A 19,034-nucleotide genomic window follows, 5' to 3' on the forward strand; every position below is an offset into this window, starting at 1 on the left:
GCATGCTGCGAAGGTACTTGGACTAGTTATAAGCATGCAGCACTTTTAATGATCACAGCACTAATAGGTGTGCTTTGTAGCATGGGACACATTTATGATTTTTGATTAGATTCTTTGCACAGTGCACTTTATTATATATATGAATTGGAATGAGGATTATTTAATTTATAGTTTAACGGAAATGTTTTTTAGTTTGTTTATTCATTTTTATATAAATTGCACAGTAATGAAAATGTACACAATTTATTGGGATTGTGTTTTTGCTTATTTATTTACTATATGGATTGCACAATTTATTGTATTGTATTACATCATTTAAGTGTAATTAGGCTGTAGTTGCTCTCTGTAGCTGCTGTCCTGCGATGGTGAACTGGTTAACAGATATATCAGCAAGCAGAGGGAGCTGCTGAGCAAGAAGGGTTTAATAGAGTCAAGCAGCACTGCACTGTGGAATCTGTAGTCCAGAGGAAAGAGACTCTACTATAATCATAAGCTTTTGGACTGCATTTCCCAGACAGGAAATTGCCAGGAGGATGGGAAAAGGCTGCATTTTCTCATGCTGTACAGGACACAGCTTCCTCTTGCCTTAAGGGAGACTAGAGAGCGCACATTGCTGTCCAGTGTGCACCATCCCTGCTGTTTAACGCCAGCCCCGGGACTGTGACGTCATAAGGGGGCAAGGTCACCGGATGACATCACCTGGTGACCATGCCAGTGCTGGGACAAGGTCATTCGTTGCCCAGGGCGAAGATGGCAAACTGCGCCCCCCCGGGTGTAAGAAAAAAAGCGACCATTCCCTCTGTAAATTGTCCTGCATTGATTATCAGCACAGGGCAACATGTCACTTACCACCGTCACTTGCTGCCAGATGTAGCATGTCACTTGCCACCCTCACCTGCTGCCAGATGCCACATATCACTTGCCACGCCACTTGCTGCTAGATGCCACGTGTAATTCACCACTGTCAGCTGCTGCCAGATGCCATGTGTCATTTGCCACCGTCACCTGCTACCAGATGCAGCATGTCACTTGCCACCCTCACCTCCTGCCAGATGCCACGTGTCACCACTGTCACCTCCTGCCAGATGCCACGTGTCACCACTGTCACCTCCTGCCAGATGCCACGTGTCACTTACCACTGTCACCTCCTGCCAGATGTCAACACCATCACCTCCTGCCAGATGCCACGTGTCACCACTGTCACCTCCTGCCAGATGTCAACACCATCACCTCCTGCCAGCTGTCACGTGCCACTTACCACTGTCACCTGCCAGATGCCACATGCCACTTACCACTGTCACCTCCTGCCAGATGCCACGTGTCACCACTGTCACCTCCTGCCAGATGCCACGTGTCACTTACCACTGTCACCTCCTGCCAGATGTCAACACCATCACCTCCTGCCAGATGCCACGTGTCACTTACCACTGTCACCTCCTACCAGATGCCACGTGTCACTTACCACTGTCACCTCCTGCCAGATGCCACGTGTCACTTACCACTGTCACCTCCTGCCAGATGTCAACACCATCACCTCCTGCCAGCTGTCACGTGTTACCTCCTGCCAGATGACACGTGTCACCACAATCATCTCCTGCCAGATGCCACATGTCACTTACCACCATCACCTCCTGCCAGATGCCACGTGTCACCACTGTCACCTCCTGCCAGATGTCAACACCATCACCTCCTGCCAGATGCCACGTGTCACCACTGTCACCTCCTGCCAGATGCCACGTGTCACCACTGTCACCTCCTGCCAGATGTCAACACCATCACCTCCTGCCAGATGCCACATGTCACCACTGTCACCTCCTGCCAGATGTCAACACCATCACCTCCTGCCAGCTGTCACGTGCCACTTACCACTGTCACCTCCTGCCAGATGCCACATTCCACTTACCACTGTCACCACTGTCACCTCCTGCCAGATGCCACATGTCACGTGTCACTTACCACTGTCACCTCCTGCCAGATGTCAACACATCACCTCCTGCCAGATGCCACGTGTCACTTACCACTGTCACCTCCTACCAGATGCCACATGTCACTTACCACTGTCACCTCCTTCCAGATGCCACATGTCACTTACCACTGTCACCTCCTGCCAGATGTCAACACCATCACCTCCTGCCAGCTGTCACGTGTTACCTCCTGCCAGATGCCACGTGTCACCACAATCATCTCCTGCCAGATGCCACGTGTCACTTACCACCATCACCTCCTGCCAGATGCCACGTGTCACCACTGTCACCTCCTGCCAGATGTCAACACCATCACCTTCTGCCAGATGCCACGTGTCACTTACCACTGTCACCTGTTGCCAGATGCACATGTCACTTGCCATCGTCACCTTCTGCCAGGTGCCACGTGTCACCACTGTCACCTCCTGCCAGATGCCACGTGTCACTTACCACTGTCACCTCCTGCCAGTTGTCAACACCATCACCTCCTGCCAGATGCCACGTGTCACTTACCACTGTCGCCTCCTGTCAGATGCCACGTGTCACTTACCACTGTCACCTCCTGCCAGATGTCAACACCATCACCTCCTGCCAGCTGTCACGTGTCACCACTGTCACCTCCTGCCAGATGCCACGTGTCACCACAATCATCTCCTGCCAGATGCCACGTGTCACTTACCACCATCACCTCCTGCCAGATGCCACGTGTCACCACTGTCACCTCCTGCCAGATGTCAACACCAGCACCTCCTGCCAGCTGTCACGTGCCACTTACCACTGTCACCTCCTGCCAGATGCCACATGCCACTTATCACTGTCACCTCCTGCCAGATGCCACGTGTCACTTACCACCATCTCCTGCCAGATGCCACGTGTCACTTACCACCACCGTCACCTCCTGCCAGATGCCACGTGTCACTTACCACAATCATCTCCTGCCAGATGCCACGTGTCACTTACCACTGTCACCTCCTGCCAGATGCCACGTGTCACTTACCACCATCGTCACCTCCTGCTAGATGCCACGTGTCACTTACCACCACCATCACTTCCTGCCAGATGCCACGTGTCACTTACCACCGTCACCTCCTGCTAGATGCCACGTATTACTTACCACCACCATCACCTCCTGCTAGATGCAACATGTTACTTGCCATCCATAGCCTGGCTCTCTCTCTCTCTCCCCTTCAGTTCGGCATGCTGGGGGCTGCAGTTTCCCTCTTAGGAATGAATTGGTCTAGTCCTCAGCACTACATATCCCATGATCCTCCTTTGTGCTCCTTTTTTGATTTTTTTTTCTTCTGCCCAATAGGAAGGAGAGGGCGCCGCTCCCCGCTCCCGAGTACACCAGCAGGAGAAGGGGGGGAAAGAAGATCTTGTGGCTGCTCTCTCTACACAGAGACACAGCCGCTCTCCCCGCTGCTGAGTGCTGACCGAAAGAGGGAGGGGAAATGGGCCGGAAACAGAGCCCTCTCCTGACAGCGGCGGCTCGAGGGGGGGGAGGAAGGGGCAGCACACCCGCTCACACCCGCTCGCCATCCCTATCAATTGCAGACAAAAAGAGTTTCCGCGGCAACTGGGCTTCGGGGCCCCTCCCCCCTCTGCCCTTGCTCGCGGCACCTGCCTGGGATCAGCCGTAATTATAGCTATTAGCGGCGCCGGTGGCTAGTGTGTACAGTCACACACACAGTTGTGAAGCACACTGCCACACTTCACCTGCGCCCCCCTCCCTCCAGCATATTGTACCTCCCAGGGCATCCGCCCTCTCCGCCCCTGCCTTGTACCGACCCTGGACCACGCCCCATGCCTATATAAGTCATCGCGAGGCGCTCACACAGCATTACAGCGGGAGAGAGTGTCATGAGAAGAGGGAAGAAGACGACGAAGAAGATCGGGCCACCACTAGCAAGAGAGCGGCAAAAGAGCAGAAGATAGCGGAGGAGCCCGGCAGAAGAACCGGACGCCGGGAGAAGAACCGGAGGCCGGAGAGAGCGGAGAAGAACTGGACATCGGGAGAAGAGGCCAGAGAGGCCCCCGAAGTTGGAAGAAGACCCCCGGAGCTGCCTAATAAATTACTTTAAAAACCTGTGTAGTGTGTTTTTTTTTTTTTTATTGACGCTTTTTTCCCTAGGTGAAGGGGTAGGGGTACTATGTACCCCATACTCATTCACATAGGGTGGAGGGCCGGGATCTGGGAGCCCCCTTATTAAAGGGGGGCTCCCAGATTCCGATAAGACCCTCGCCCGCAGACCCCGACAACCAACGGCTAGGGTTGTCGGGAAGAGGCCCTTGTCCTCATCAACATGAGGACAAGGTGCTTTGGGGGAGGGGGGGGCCGCAGGGCCCCCCCCTCCCCCAAAGCACCCATCCCCCATGTTGAGGGCATGCGGCCTGGTACGGTTCAGGGGTGGGGGCGCTCGCTCGTCCCCACCCCCTTTTCTGACTGGCCGGGCTGTGTGCTCGGATAAGGGTCTGGTATGGATTTTGGGGGGACCCCCACGCTGTTTTCTTGGGGGGTTCCCCTTGAAATCCATACCAGACCTAAGGGCCTGGTATGCTCCCTCTCGCGCTCGCTGAAATAGGAAAATGTGTTTTTCCTATTGAAGCCAGCGCAAGATGTACAGTACCCTGTAGCCGAGAACCAGCGCGATGGGATCGCGCTGGAAACATTCTCGCGGCTGCGTACTGTAGTTTGTACAAAAGTCCAATGGTTTTGTGTACACACGATTGGACTTTGCTCCATCTGACTTTTGTTGCTGGAAAGTTTGTGCGTTCACACAGCCAACAAAAGTCCGATGAAAACAGAAAAAGTTTGTCCGATGGAGCGTACACGGTCGGATGTTGCTCCAAAACATCTAATTTGCATGTTTGTTGTCAAAAAGTCCGATCGTGTGTACGGGCCTTTACACTTACAGGTCCTGTGACTGGACAGGTAAAGGAGAAGTAGCACATTGATGAGCTCAATTCTTTGTCACTCTGCTCTCTGCTCCCACAAGCATGTTCCTTAGCACATGAGTACTGCAGAACAGATGAATAGTTATTTATGGTGTACATTTAAAAATATACATGTCATGGTGTCACTATTGCTCCTAATAATTCAGGTCTTGAAGTGTCTATAGTGCACTTCCGCAGCAATTCTTTATAGGATTAACACAAACTTTCAAGGTGCTAGATCTGACCACACTATAGTATCCATGGCTAGATGTATAGTGTCAGATAATAGATCACTAGATGAGAGTCAACACATGTCTTCCAGCCCCTCCACTGTGACTATGACTTTCAGGCCCTTTGCACACTGGGAATTTGCCCAGCTCTACTGAACGTCAGGAGAAAAACAGCGTCAAACACGCCTTAAGCCATGCTTTTACAAACGCAATTAGGTGCATTAAAGTGTATCAAGCACCTGGGCATTCATTCATTTAATTCGCCAGAATATTCATTTATTCTGACCTCTGAAATGAATGAATGGTCAAGTGTAATGGTAAAACACTCCTCTCCTGAATGTGCTGACTTTTTTTGTTTCTGAACTGATACTCCACTTCGACACATGGCATTTGGTCATAGGACTAGCAGTGGTGGGAGCTTAGGGAAGCATTTTCTCCAGGAAAAGTCAACTCTATTATTCCTCCATATTTATTCACCCTATCAAGACTGCTAATGCTTCTGTGTAAGTCTGCTTTAAAGCAAAACTCCAGGCAGATATACAGTGCCTTGAAAAAGTATTCATACCCCTTGACATTTTCCAAATTTTGTAATGTTACAACCAAAAACATAAATGTATTTTATTGGGATTGTATGTGATAGACCAACACAAAGTGGCGCAAAATTCTGAAGTGGAAGGAAAATGATAAATAGTTTTCCAAATTTTTTACAAATAAATACAGTATGTGAAAAGTGTGGCGTGCATTTGTATTCAGTCAATACTTTGTAGAACCACCTTTCCTGCAATTACAGCTGCAAGTCTTTTTGGGGATGTCTCTACCAGCTTTGCACATCTAGAGAGTGACATTTTTGCCCATTCTTCTTTTGCATAACAGCTCAAGCTCTGTCAGATTGGACGGAGAGTGTCTGTGAACAGCAATATTCAAATCTAGCCACAGATTCTCATTTGGATTTAAGTCTGGACTTTGACTGGGCCGTTTTAACACATGAATAAACTTTGATCTAAACCATTCCATTGTAGCTCTGGCTGTATGTTTAGGGTCGTTGTCCTGCCGGATGGTGAACCTCAGCCCCAGTCTCAAGTCTTTTGCAGACTCTAACATGTTTTCTTCTAAGATTGCCCTGTATTTGGCTCCATCCAGTGTTGCCAATTCTATCCCATTTTCGGGCTGCCCGTTACGGGCAGCAGTGCCTGTAAAAAGATATGGCTGCAGGCCAGCCATTACACTGCGCATGCGCTGTTCCCAAGGCCACTGGGCTTGTACACACTCTGCTTTTTTTGCCCGGGCGGGCGCATGCGCAGTGAGTAAGTGACATAATAGCGCCGCATGGTGCCATTTTTGAATGAACGGTGTCACGGCGTGTCTCGGCACTGCATCACTGGAGCGGGCAGGAGACCAAACCCGGGCCTACCACTACAGTGCACTATGTCTGGAGGAGCTTGTTTGGCGTTAGGAGCTCAGGATTCCCACCAACAAATCACTGTGCCCCTGTCTGCATTATCCATCCTTGGCTGCTGGACTCTGGAGACTCCCACTGCCGAACCCCTGACCTGCATTTACCAATCCATTGCTTGGCTGGCGGCTGCTATCTATTGTGATGCCCACAGGCAGCAGTTATCAGGCAAGAATTGCAGTGGTTAGATGTTTGTTCACAATCTCTGTCTTGCTATCTCCTGTATCCATCCTCTGTACCATGTCCGCATGCTCTGACCACCTCTGTACCATGTCCGCATGCTCTGACCACCTCTGTACCATGTCCACATGCTCTGACCAACTCTGTACCATGTCCGCATGACCACCTCTGTACCATGTCTGCATGCTCTGACCACCTCTGTACCATGTCGGCATGCTCTGACCACCTCTGTACCATGTCTGCATGCTCTGACCACCTCTGTACCATGTCTGCATACTCTGACCACCTCTGTACCATGTCTGCATGCTCTGACCACCTCTGTACCATGTCTGCATGCTCTGACCACCTCTGTACCATGTCTGCATGCTCTGACCACCTCTGTACCATGTCTGCATGCTCTGACCACCTCTGTACCATGTCCGCATGCTCTGACCACCTCTGTACCATACCGTGTCCGCATGACCACCTCTGTACCATGTCCGCATGCTCTGACCACCTCTGTACCATGTCCGCACCTTCTACAGTGCAAGGGAGAATTCTGCAGACCCTGATGTAAGTGGGAACTCTGGTGTAAAGGGAAATGTAGTGGACTCTGAGAAAAGGTGGTCTCTGGTGACCAGAGTCCCCCCCCCTTTTTACATCACAGTTCCCCCTTAGATCATGATCTGCAGTGTTCTCTTGCACTGTAAGGGGGAAGCCCGTACACTGGTGTATGGAGGAACTCTGTGCTGGCTGGGTTATATTAATCTGACCATGCAAATGGAAAAATATGTTTCTTGACTTTTGTTTAACTTAAACACATTGCTAATAGCACTAGCTACATGTTTATAGTTTAAATATTGATATTTGCACTGTTTAGGTACTTGTGCAATGTCAGTAAAAAATTTGGCTCTGCCAGTAAATGTCATGATTTTTTTTTTGCCAGTAAAAAATTGGGGCTGTTTGTAAATTTTGGTGTCCTGCCAGTAAATTTTAGTTTAGGGGGTTAGCAACACTGGCTCCATCCATCTTCCCATCAACTCTGACCAGCTTCCCTGTCTCTGCTAAAGAAAAGCATCCCCACAACATCATGCTGCCACCACCATGTTTCACGGTGGGGATGGTGTGTTCAGGGTGATGTGCAGTGTTAGTTTTCCGCCACACATAGCGTTTTGCTTTTAGGCCAAAAAAATCAGTTTGGGCTCATCTGACCAGAGCACCTTCTTCCACATGTTTGCTGTGTCCCTCACATGGCTTCTCGCAAAGTGCAAACAAGACTTTTTATAGCTTTCTTTCAATAATGGCTTTTTTCTTGCTACTTCATAAAGGCCAGATTTGTAGAGTGTGCAACTGATAATGATAATTATCCTGTGGACAGATTCTCTCACCTGAGCTGTGGATCTCTGCAGCTTTTCCAGAGTTACCATGGACCTCTTGGCTGCTTCTCTGATTAATGCTCTCCTTGCCTGTCAGTTTTGGTGGATGGCCATGTCTTGGTAGGTTTGCAGTTGTGTCATACTCTTTGATGGATCGAACAGTGCTCTGTGAGATGTTTAAAGCTTGGGATACTTTTTTATAACCTAACCCTGCTTCAAACTGCTCCACAACTTTATCCCTGACCTGTCTGGTGTATTCCTCGGCCTTCATGATGATGTTTGTTCACCAAGGTTCTCTAACAAACCTGTGAGTGCTTCACAGAACAGCTGTATTTATGCTGAGATTAAATTACACACAGGTGGACTCTATTTACTAATTAGGTGATTTCTGAAGGCAATTGGCTCCACTAGATTTTGGTTAGGGGTATCAGGGTAAGGGCGGCGTAATACAAATGCCCACCACGCTTTTCAGATATTTATAAAAAAAAAAAATTGAAAACCATTTATCATTTTCCTTCCACTTCAATTATGTGCCACTTTGTGTTGGTACATAAAATTCCAATAGAAATGAATTTACATTTTTGGTTGTAACATGACAAAATGTGGACAATTTTAGTATCATTATTGTACTTCTTTTGCAAAAATATAAAACAGCTTTCCATTAATTCTACACAGTTTTAACTCACTCGCTTCATAGCTGTTTAAACACACTGCTCGATTACTTCTGCCTTACTTTCTGGACAGACTTTAGGTCATAACACAGGGAGAATAGAGTCTATGAAAAGATTAGGAGATTGGTGGGTTAGGCAGGGGGGAGGAGCCAGCTGCATGAAGCAGCACGTGTGTCCCTCCCCAGCTCAGTGGTAGCATTGGGAGTGAGCTGTGAGGAGCTGCAGGACCATGGCTAAGGTAGAGGCTTTGCTGGACAGGCTTAGGGCAGAAGTGGTAACAAGGGGGGATGGATGGCTGCAGGGACAGGGGTCCCCAGAACTGAATATAGTGGGGAGAGAGTCTGCACAAGCTCGGCGGTCACAGCTGCCGGAGCACTTCTCACCAGATTCACCCCCTCCCCCCAGGGCTCAGCGGCAACACGGGAGTCCCTTGAGGGTCCCTTCAGGGCCCCCTGCAAAACAATCAGCAGTGCGCACAGTGGGGGGTCCTGGGAAGAATCGGCTAGTGGGGCTGCTGGCAGATGCACACACGGAGGGAGATGGAACATGCGGGCTCCACCCCTGGCGTTAGTGCAGCGGTGACTGGGCTCCGGCGTGGGAATATGATCCATAGCAGCCGCTGGGCCTTTTCCATCTGCAGCCGGCGGCCCCCAGGCGGTGGTGGGGCAGAGGACAGAGCCAGAGGAGAGGAGAGAAACAGGCCGACAGAGCGGTGCAGGTGGCAGAGGCCCAGGAAAAGCGTCCAAGAAGTCGGTGGGCGGATCTGGCGCGCAGAGGGTTGGCAGAGATCAGCGCGGATCCTAGGAATCCGGGGATGAATCCCCCGGAGAGGGCTGTCAGCAGGAGCCGAATAAATGGTAGGCAATCGATCTGAGGGTGAGCTGTCACTGTCGGATGATGAAGTGCCACAAAGACGTCCAGCGGTGATGGAGGCGGGACCATCGGCTGGTGAGACTCTTCCTAGGCAGCCTGGTAAGTCATTTTTTTCTCAAATGTGTATTGTGGGGGATGCTGGGTCGGGGGTGGGTGGTGGGATTAGGCCGTGTAGTCGGATCCCCCCGCAGCGGGCGATTCCGCCCGTTTCCCCCACTGTGGCCGTGTCAGTCAGCGACCATGCCACGACGGACCTGGGGTTACAGGGGTTTCTGGCTGGTTTAAAGGATTTGGTAAAACTGTTTGAGCCAGGGATGAGCGGGGTCCCGTCGCTGGCTACAGCATGGGTGGCGCAGGAAAAAGGGGGGATCGCGGTAGTGGGGATCCCATTGCAGGGGTTGCGCCCACGCCTCCCACGGCAGCGCCCGTGGTGGGTGTATCGGCGGTGGTAGGACAGGAGGAGTTAGCCAAGATGGCGACGGAGGACACAGCTAAAAAACAGCATTTGGTCAGGTTGGCAGACGCTGCAAAATGTGAGGTGTATGTGCGTTTCGACGGGCCTCTTGGAGCACACCTAAAACCGGAGGTTAGGGAGAAGATATGGAAAGGTGAGTACGTGGAGATATTCGCACTTCTGCTGCTGGAGAAATTTTATTTAGATAGGGCAAAGCCGGAGGATCATAAGAAAGAGGATGAGGAGATATAGGCTTATTCCACGGACTTTCCAGAATTTGGCTCCAGGCTTTCGTCATAATGGCTAGTGTGATCGGTGATAAAAACCCTGAACATTGTTCGGCGCTATTCTGCTACCTGGACGCCGTGGGTGAGGCACATATAGTCTACGGGGGAATGGCGTGGTTGCACTATGATGAACAGTTCAGGCAGAGGAGGGCGATATGACCGTCACTACGGTGGGATCACAAAGATATTAGTCCGGGGAATGTGACTTATGACATTGGCAAGGACAATGAGTCTGTTTTTTCCAGGGGGGGCTGGTGGCTCATCCAACCCTGGACAATCGGCCACAAGACAAAAGGGGGCCTGCTGGAAATATAACAAAGGCTCCTGCAAGTTTGGGGGTCCTGCAAGTACAAACACGAATGCTCAGGATGTGGAGGTGGGCACCCATTGTCCCATTGCTTAAGCAAGGAAAGGGCCATGCCGGGGAGTCTGTTAATAAGAGGGACGACGCCGGTGAAAGTGGAAAAGATGCAGCCGTTTATAGATAGGTACCAGGAAAGGGGAGCAGCCAGGTTGTTTAGCATGGGGTTTTTAAAGGGGTTTAGGATTCCATCGACGATGGTCAATGCACCTCTGGTGTTTCGCAATCTGCGCTCAGCTTTACAGCATGCGGACGTAGTTTCGGAGAAGGAAGGAGGTGGCTTTGGGCCGTATGGGTGGCCCAATCCCTAGTTTGCCATTACCGGATTTGGTAGTTCCACCTTTGGGGGTTGTGCCAAAGAAGGAGCCGAATAAATTTAGGCTGATCCACCATCTTTCCTTCCCAAAGGGGGATCTGTCAATGACGCGATTAACCCGGAAATGTGTGCAGTATCATACACGTCTTTTGATGCGGCTGTATTTTGGGTTCGCACGTACGGGCACGGGGACTTCTTCCGGTACACCCGGATAGTTTTTTAGGTTGCCATTGGCAGGAGGAGTTTTATGTAGACCGCTGCCTGCCTATGGGTTGCTCTATGTATTGTGCATTGTTTGAGCAGTTTAGTTCATTCGTGGAGTGGGTGGTTCGAGACATCATGGGAGTGAATCCGATCATACATTACCTGGATGACTTTCTGTGTGTGGGCTCAGCCTTGTCGGGGGTTTGTGCAGTCCTGTTGACTACGCTGGAACGCGTTGCCGCTCGTTTTGGCATCCCGTTGGCCTCAGAGAAGACTGAAGGACCGACTATGGTCCTGAGCTTTTTGGGCAGTGTACTGGATTTGGACGCCATGGAGTGCAGACTACCAGAGGATAAGCTGTTGGTGCTACAGGCTGAGATTCGGGGGATAATGGGTTTACTCAAGGTGCAAGTTTGGACATTGCAGTCACTATTGGGTAAGTTGAATTTTGTGTGTCGCATCCTTCCGATGGGGAGAGTGTTCTGCAGACGGCTGTCGGTGGGAATTACGGCCCCCACTCATTATGTGCGACTGAGACGGGAACATAGGGATGATTTAAGGATTTGGCACGCGTTTTTGGATGATTTCAATGGAAGGGCATTATGGATGTCAGGGCCAGTTAGCAATTTTGATCTTGAACTGTACACAGATGCGGCTGGATCAGCGGGTTTTGGTGCCTTCTTTCAAGGTAAGTGGTATGCGGGGCCCTGGCCGGATTCGTGGAAAGAGGCAGTTTTGTTGAAGAACATGTTGTTGCCGGAGCCGTTTCCAGTAGTATTAGCAGTGGAGTTATGGGGGGAGTCATTCAGAAACTTGAAGGTGCGTTTTCACGGGGATAATCGGGGGGTGGTGCAGGTCATCAACAAAGTGTTGTGGCATCCCCACTGGTTGTACGGCTACTCAGACAACTAGTTTTGCGTTGTCTACAGCTGAATGTTTTTATTTGTGCGGTGCACCTCCCGGGAGTAGAAAACATCATTGCTGACGCTTTGTCTCGCTTTCAGTGGGACAAGTTCTGGGAGTTGGCACCGGAGGCGGAGCAACGAGGGGCTCCTTGTCCTGAAGGGCTGTGGAAAGTTGCCTTGGAAGAGTATGCGGATGGATAAGGCAGCTCGGCGACATGGGTGGCGTATTATAGGGTATGGCAAGAATGGTTGTCCCTGTTGCAGGAGGTCACATGGGGAGAAGATGCGGCGTCGGTATCAGGGTTGGAAAAGAAGTTGGCAGGGCTGGCCTTTTGGTTTAAATTCCAGGGTTCCTCAGACTTTGCTAAAGATTTTTGGTAAAGGCAGACAATGAAGGGATACAGGCGATCTATGCCAAGTAGGGATTCCCGGCGACCCGTTTCTTTTGAGCTCTTGGGTAGGTTATTGGGGCAGTTGGTTCATAAGTGTTCTTCCCAATATGAGGTGGTGTTGTTTAAAGCGGCATTTTCTCTGGCGTTTTTTTTGGGGCTTTTCAGATTAGTGAGTTGGTTAGCCCTTCCAAGAAGTTAAAGGGGGGTTTGGGGTCGACCGAGGTCATCTGTGTTGATGATCAATTGTCCATATGGGTGAGCAGATTGAAAACGGATCAGTGGGGCAAGGGGAAAAATGTGCAGGTATTTGCAATACCAGATTCTCCCTTGTGCCCAGTGGTGTTGGTGAAGGGATTCCTTGCAGTATGTCCAGACGTGATGGGGTCATTCTTGGTACATAGGGATAGCAGTTCATTATCAAAATTTCAGTTTATTGCAGTCTTTAAGAAATGTTCAAAAACTTTCATCTCATTCGTTTCGTATTGGAGCTGCTACGAAGGCAGTCAGATGGGGGTTGGACGAGGTAGCGGTAAAACGCATTGGGTGATGGGAGTCTAGTCGGTTTAAGTCATATGTTAGACCCCACCTGTTGACAGTTTAGCTGGGTAGTGGGGGTGCATGGGGTGTGTGTGGTATTTGATATATACCTGCTCAGGCGAACAATTATTGTTATATGGGTTGTTGTTTCTTCTCTTTCAGGAGGAACCCAAGGATTGGTCTGGATACTGGGCCATTCATATGTCTTTTGGGTGGCAAGGGGGGCGGATGTCCTGCCAGAGGGTAGACAATTAGGCATTCCAAGAAGTGAGGCATGTATTAGGTGGCTGGGGGTTCCTGGGATGCTATGGCATAGGACCATTCCAGAAGTGCACAGATTTGCACGTTTGGACAGGCCTCCTGACGTTCTTGTTTTGCATGTGAGGGGTAATGACTTGGGGCTAAGGTCCATGTTGGATATTGTGTGAGATTTCAAATTTGATTTTTTGCAGCTCCGCATGGCCTTTCCAGAGATAATAGTGTGGTCTGACATTGTGGCACGGACGACTTGGAGATTAGCGAGGTTAGTAGAGCGGATTAATAAGGCCAGGAAGAAAGTAAACAGGGAAGTCAGCAGATTTATGGTCCGGAATGGTGGGTTGGCGATCAGACACTTGGAGCAGGAAGTCGATACATGGCATTACCTTAGTGGAGAGGGGGTGCACCTCAATGCTGTTGATTGATATGTGGGCTCTAGGTTTGCAAGATGGGATACAGAGTGTTGAGGGTGTGGCAGCGCACATAAGGGTAAGGTTTTCCCCTTCTGTGCTGTGGTGGGTTGTTGGTCTTTGCGGGTGAAGGAAGTAACCTCGGACACGGAAGAGTTTGGGACCCATCGGTGGTATGGGTCCCGTTGGTGGTATTCCAGCTAACGGTGGTTTAACTGGAATTTGGTTAATGGGTGCACTGCGGTCAGGGTTTGGTTGTCTCTGAGCTAGCATGCCAGCTGGAGGCCTATTTAAGTTTAAGGTACCGCAGTACTGGATTGGGAGCTGGATTGGATCATGTGACAAGCTTGAGGTTTTCCTGCAAAGACCAACGCAAATATGTAACTGATGGGTGGTGTTTTAATGGTTGTTTTATAAAGTTATGTAAATTTACTCGAGTGTTCATAAAAAAATGGCTGCTACGGCCAATATTTACTCTAGCTTGGTGTGGTCTTCATTCATGGGCAAGGTAAAGCAGAGCTGGGTATTGGTCTGACAGAGTTAGTTTATTATGTAGCATCTGTTATACAATGTCAAGAGAAGCCTGGAGCAAAAGGAAATGAAATGACATAAGTGAAGGGAGGGCATGACAGGGTTAAGCAGGGCACAGGGAGAATAGAGTTTATGTAAAAGATTAAGAGATTGGTGGGTTAGGCAGGGGGAGGAGCTAGCTACATGAAGCAGCACGTGTGTCCCTCCCCAGCTGAAGGAATCTGTGCAATAATATACAATCTAATATATCCTATATAACTATTGCATACATGTATTAACTTGCCTATCCCTATAAATTATTTAGTCTATAGAATCTGATAAGCACAATAATATAACAAACACATCTGCTTAGTAAACAAGTTACATTTATTTTTCTTGAGAATAGGAATATACTAAACAGCAGAATTTAGGAAAACTAACATAAAGGTATTAAAAGAAATTACAATGTTACAAAGCTTATAATCAGAACACAATACAAAAATATACTTATCACATCCTCGGCTGGTCTCAAGATGTTGAAAGAGAGAGCTCTGTGCCGCATGGTTTAGGCCCAAGCCAGCATTCAGAGAAAAGTCCCAAGATGGCAGAGAGACAGCCTCATGGCAGAGAGACAGCCTCATGGCAAGGCTTTGCAGCGAAAAAAAGAGAGAGAGAGAGAGAAATTGCCTGTGTGTGCTCCTTTCATTCAAACATACACGCCCACACGTAGCCACCCCCATTTTCCTTCCATCCAATAGATATTGCCAAGAAGTAGTCCTTCAAATATCCTCCCATTCTCCAGGAAGCATGTTGTATTGATCACTAGGGGCAGCATTTGTCCATGAATCATCTCTATTAGCCCTGTGTCAAATCTCCATAGACATCTTGGCATAGTGGCTCTCTTGGAAGCTTGTAATCACACATATCACAGCAGGAGGGCTTGAGCCAAGCCATTGTTGTTCTGATTACAAAGCTTTGATGTGTTTCATTCCAACTGAGGCTACCTGGCTGTATCAACCAGGAAGTGAAATACCAGAAGTATGATATTAAACCATGTTGCTATCCAACATAACCCGCTTTGCGCCTAAAGGGCGCATACCACCCTTCTTCAGACACGGCTCCTATTGAACAGTCCATAATTGTCTTAACGTGTTGCATTTTTTTCAACATGTGCTTCAGAAACCGCTCCTATGGAACAGTCCATAATGGTCTTACCGTGTTGCGCTTCTCAACATATGCTTCACAAACAGCTCCTATGGAATAGTCCATAACGATCTTAATGCGCTGTGCTTCCCAACATGTGCTGCTTTGCCACAGAGTGACACACCACCATCATTCTTCAGCAACAGCTTCCATGTCACCATTCTGTATCTTCTCCTTTCCGATATCTTCAGGACGGGGTGCAGTACCGGCAAGGGGTGTCCATTCATTCACCATTCACCAGCACACACTCAGAGCAACATATTAACCAGCTTTCAGATACCGAGTCTTGAGGAGGGCCTTTTGCCTATTTTACTAGCCTAAAATACATCTTTATCACACTATACCATGACATGAATCAACCCATCACCATAATATATACATATATATGTGCCCCATCCAATTACGCATCCCGCTCCCAACCTCCTATAACCCTTTACTGTAAACATGGGTTGGGATTAGGCAGGCTTGCTCACAATGGCCTTTCCTACCGCACTTTTGGCATGTCAGCGGTATTGCAGGGCTCTGACTTGGCAGCAAAATCTCTAACTTGTACGCAGAGACCCTACCATCAATTTGTCCCCCAGCTTGCATAAATAAATGGGAGACCCTTCTATTTAAATCTCGAGTCTAACAACAAATATAAATCTGCAACAATGACAAAACCTACATAGTTCCATCCCTGTGCCTGGATTTCAGAGACCATGCCCAAGGTATACCATGCACCTCTAGCTATGGTTGGGTTCAAGGAACCCTCTAGTGCCATGACTAATGTTACATCAGTATTCTTTAGAACAATGAAACAAACTCGTCTATGTCCCAAATAATACCCAGGTGCTTCCTTCACAGCAATGATCTCTCAATCCAGAACACAGAGTGAAATATCTTCCCAACATTTTTCGTTCACCACCATGTATTGACTAGGACATCACGGTCATGCTTCTGACTGAGGGAAATATCAACCTGCCTCCAGCTTCTATCTTCTCTAATCCCATGTGGGTAATTTAGCCTCAAATGCAACAAGATAGAATCCCCAGTCAGCAAGCCCATTGATGCCACCAAATATACAGACCGAGTCTGCACTTCTGTATCATACAGCATAACAGCCTTCACAGTCCAAACTAGTACAGCCCATCCAGGCATTCGACCTCCACTTTTGATTAATGTAAGCGACGTGTTTTGGCAAATTCTTACTGAACGGTGATGCTAACTCATCAGGCCACTGCCCCTCATACAGAGACTATACAATCAGCTTAATGCTGGTTGATAATTCCGCCTGCCACTGCATGCACGCCAGAGCCCATGACAGCTTTCTGTCCTGTACCATCACACTCTCTACCAACCTCTCAACACGGTCCAGAAAATCTGGAGCCACTTTACACTGGGTATTTATGTGACTTTGTTGAATGTTAAGGATGCCACCAATCTCTCTGAGTAACAAAGCCCCACTTAAGCTATGGCTGAGACTTTGTTCCTCAGGATACCGATGTCCACTCCATCAACAACACCCATCCCAACTCTTATTCCCCCAATATAGTGCTGAATACATCCCTCCTCTTGCAGTTACTCCTCAGAAATAAGCGTCCTTCGTGAACCTCATTCCGTGTCCGCACATCTCTGGGAGTAAGCCACTTGTACAATGACTGCACTTGAATCAGTGTATATTCATATAGGGTAATAGGTTTTTATCAACCACTGTGAGATACTGAAGCGCCATGTGGTGATGGTATACTGTACCCTGGTAGCCAGCGTTTTGTTCCCTTTATCTAACGAAGCATGCTCCTGTGTGTATTCACTGGCATTACCTGTGTAGGGTTTCAAACTCTCAGGTGAGACATCAACCGGGCGTATCTCCCCCATGTCCAATTCTGGTGTCCCACATGTCCAGTAACCGAGAGCTTCTCTACAGGACTGCTAAGATTGAGACACCACCCCATTGATGTGTCACCTGACACCCTCTAGGCTGGCCAACCGACACCTTATTATGCATAAGTGCCAGCCTCCTGGGTACCTGCAACATATTAATCCCATTTTGTCAATACATGTCACATATTAAAAACTTTTCTTCTTTCAATTCCTCCCTCCAACAAAAAAACATATTTTTACATTCCGTTTTCTGACGGATTGGATATGTTATGTTCTTTCCACAACCTCCAACCCATTGCACATGCATTAATAGCATTTTTGCATTCATCAGGAGAGACTCCAGCAAAAATGTTTCACTAGTCTTGTTGATAGGCACAGTCTTTCAGATTCAGCATCAGCACTACATTGTCCATAAGAAAAAAACAAGTATTAAACGGAATCTTTTCATTTGTCCCTTCTCTCCTGATGTTTATCAAAACAAATTTGCGGTGTGGTATGGCACAGACAAACTGCCAACCAGATGAACATCTGTCATCCATGTTCCAGAGACCTCTCCAATCTCGCTCCACCAGGACTCTGGAAGTGAAACACAAGAGCAGAATCAAATTCTTATCCATAATATCTGCTCGCTTGCTACGTTTATTTATAGTTCCTTCCTTGGAAACAAGGAACTTTGTATTCCTGGCTTCTGCAACTCAAAACAAATTAACAATACAACCATGATTTCTTCAGGATGAACCCACTCTAAAATGGATCCCCATAGTATGATCAAAAATTTAAAAAAAGAACGTCAATGTTGTTTCTCAAAAATTCTCGATTTAAACACTAAAAAAAAAAACAATGCATTTATCTGTATCTTTAAGATATATGCACTAACTCCCCTTTCAGGTGGACACAGCCTAAACCTTTTGGAACTCTTTCCACCTGAATGAAAATAAAAGCAAAGAAAGAAAAAAAAATGAACTTCTGCAGCTAGAATGGCTTCTCTTGTCTTAAACAAAATGTATCCAGCTGGAGGACATATCTCATGACCATCTATTCAGCTGCTAATTGGGGGCATAGTTAATGGGCCCCCTTTCAGGTGGACTAAACCTACCAATTTTTCCACCTGAACAAAACAAAAATAAAATAGATGACTAAACAAATACCAAAAATATAAAAAAAAATTAATAACAAAAAAATTAAAATCTGGCCATTATCACACAAAATAAACATGACAAGACAACCACAATAAAACAATGATAAACACTCAACTTTTAATTAAAGACATCCATGGCCTTTTCTCATGAGAAGAGTAAGTGCTCCTTTCCATCTGAAAGACAATTGGTAATGGGAAAAACAAAAAAACAAAACATCTGTACCTCATCACAGCATTCGTAACTTCATTTATAACTCTTTAATCCATTAATGCCTGACTATTGTTTAGTATTTGTTTGCAAACAATGAAAAAAACTAACTAATGAGCTTATGGTACCATGTGATAATCGATTATGCATTTACAATCACCTAACCCTTGTTCTGTTAAATTTGCCCACTGTTGTTCTCACTTTGAAGGACCTGCAAACAAAACACAAACATTAGTATCCAAACCAGTTTAACTTCTTCCCTGGTCTCTGGAAAAGGAACACAAAGACAGTGATTACACACAATTATCATGACAATTGACTTTTTAAG

The sequence above is a fragment of the Aquarana catesbeiana genome, linkage group LG12 (assembly GCF_042186555.1).
Source record: "Aquarana catesbeiana isolate 2022-GZ linkage group LG12, ASM4218655v1, whole genome shotgun sequence".
Taxonomy (NCBI): Eukaryota; Metazoa; Chordata; class Amphibia; order Anura; family Ranidae; genus Aquarana; species Aquarana catesbeiana.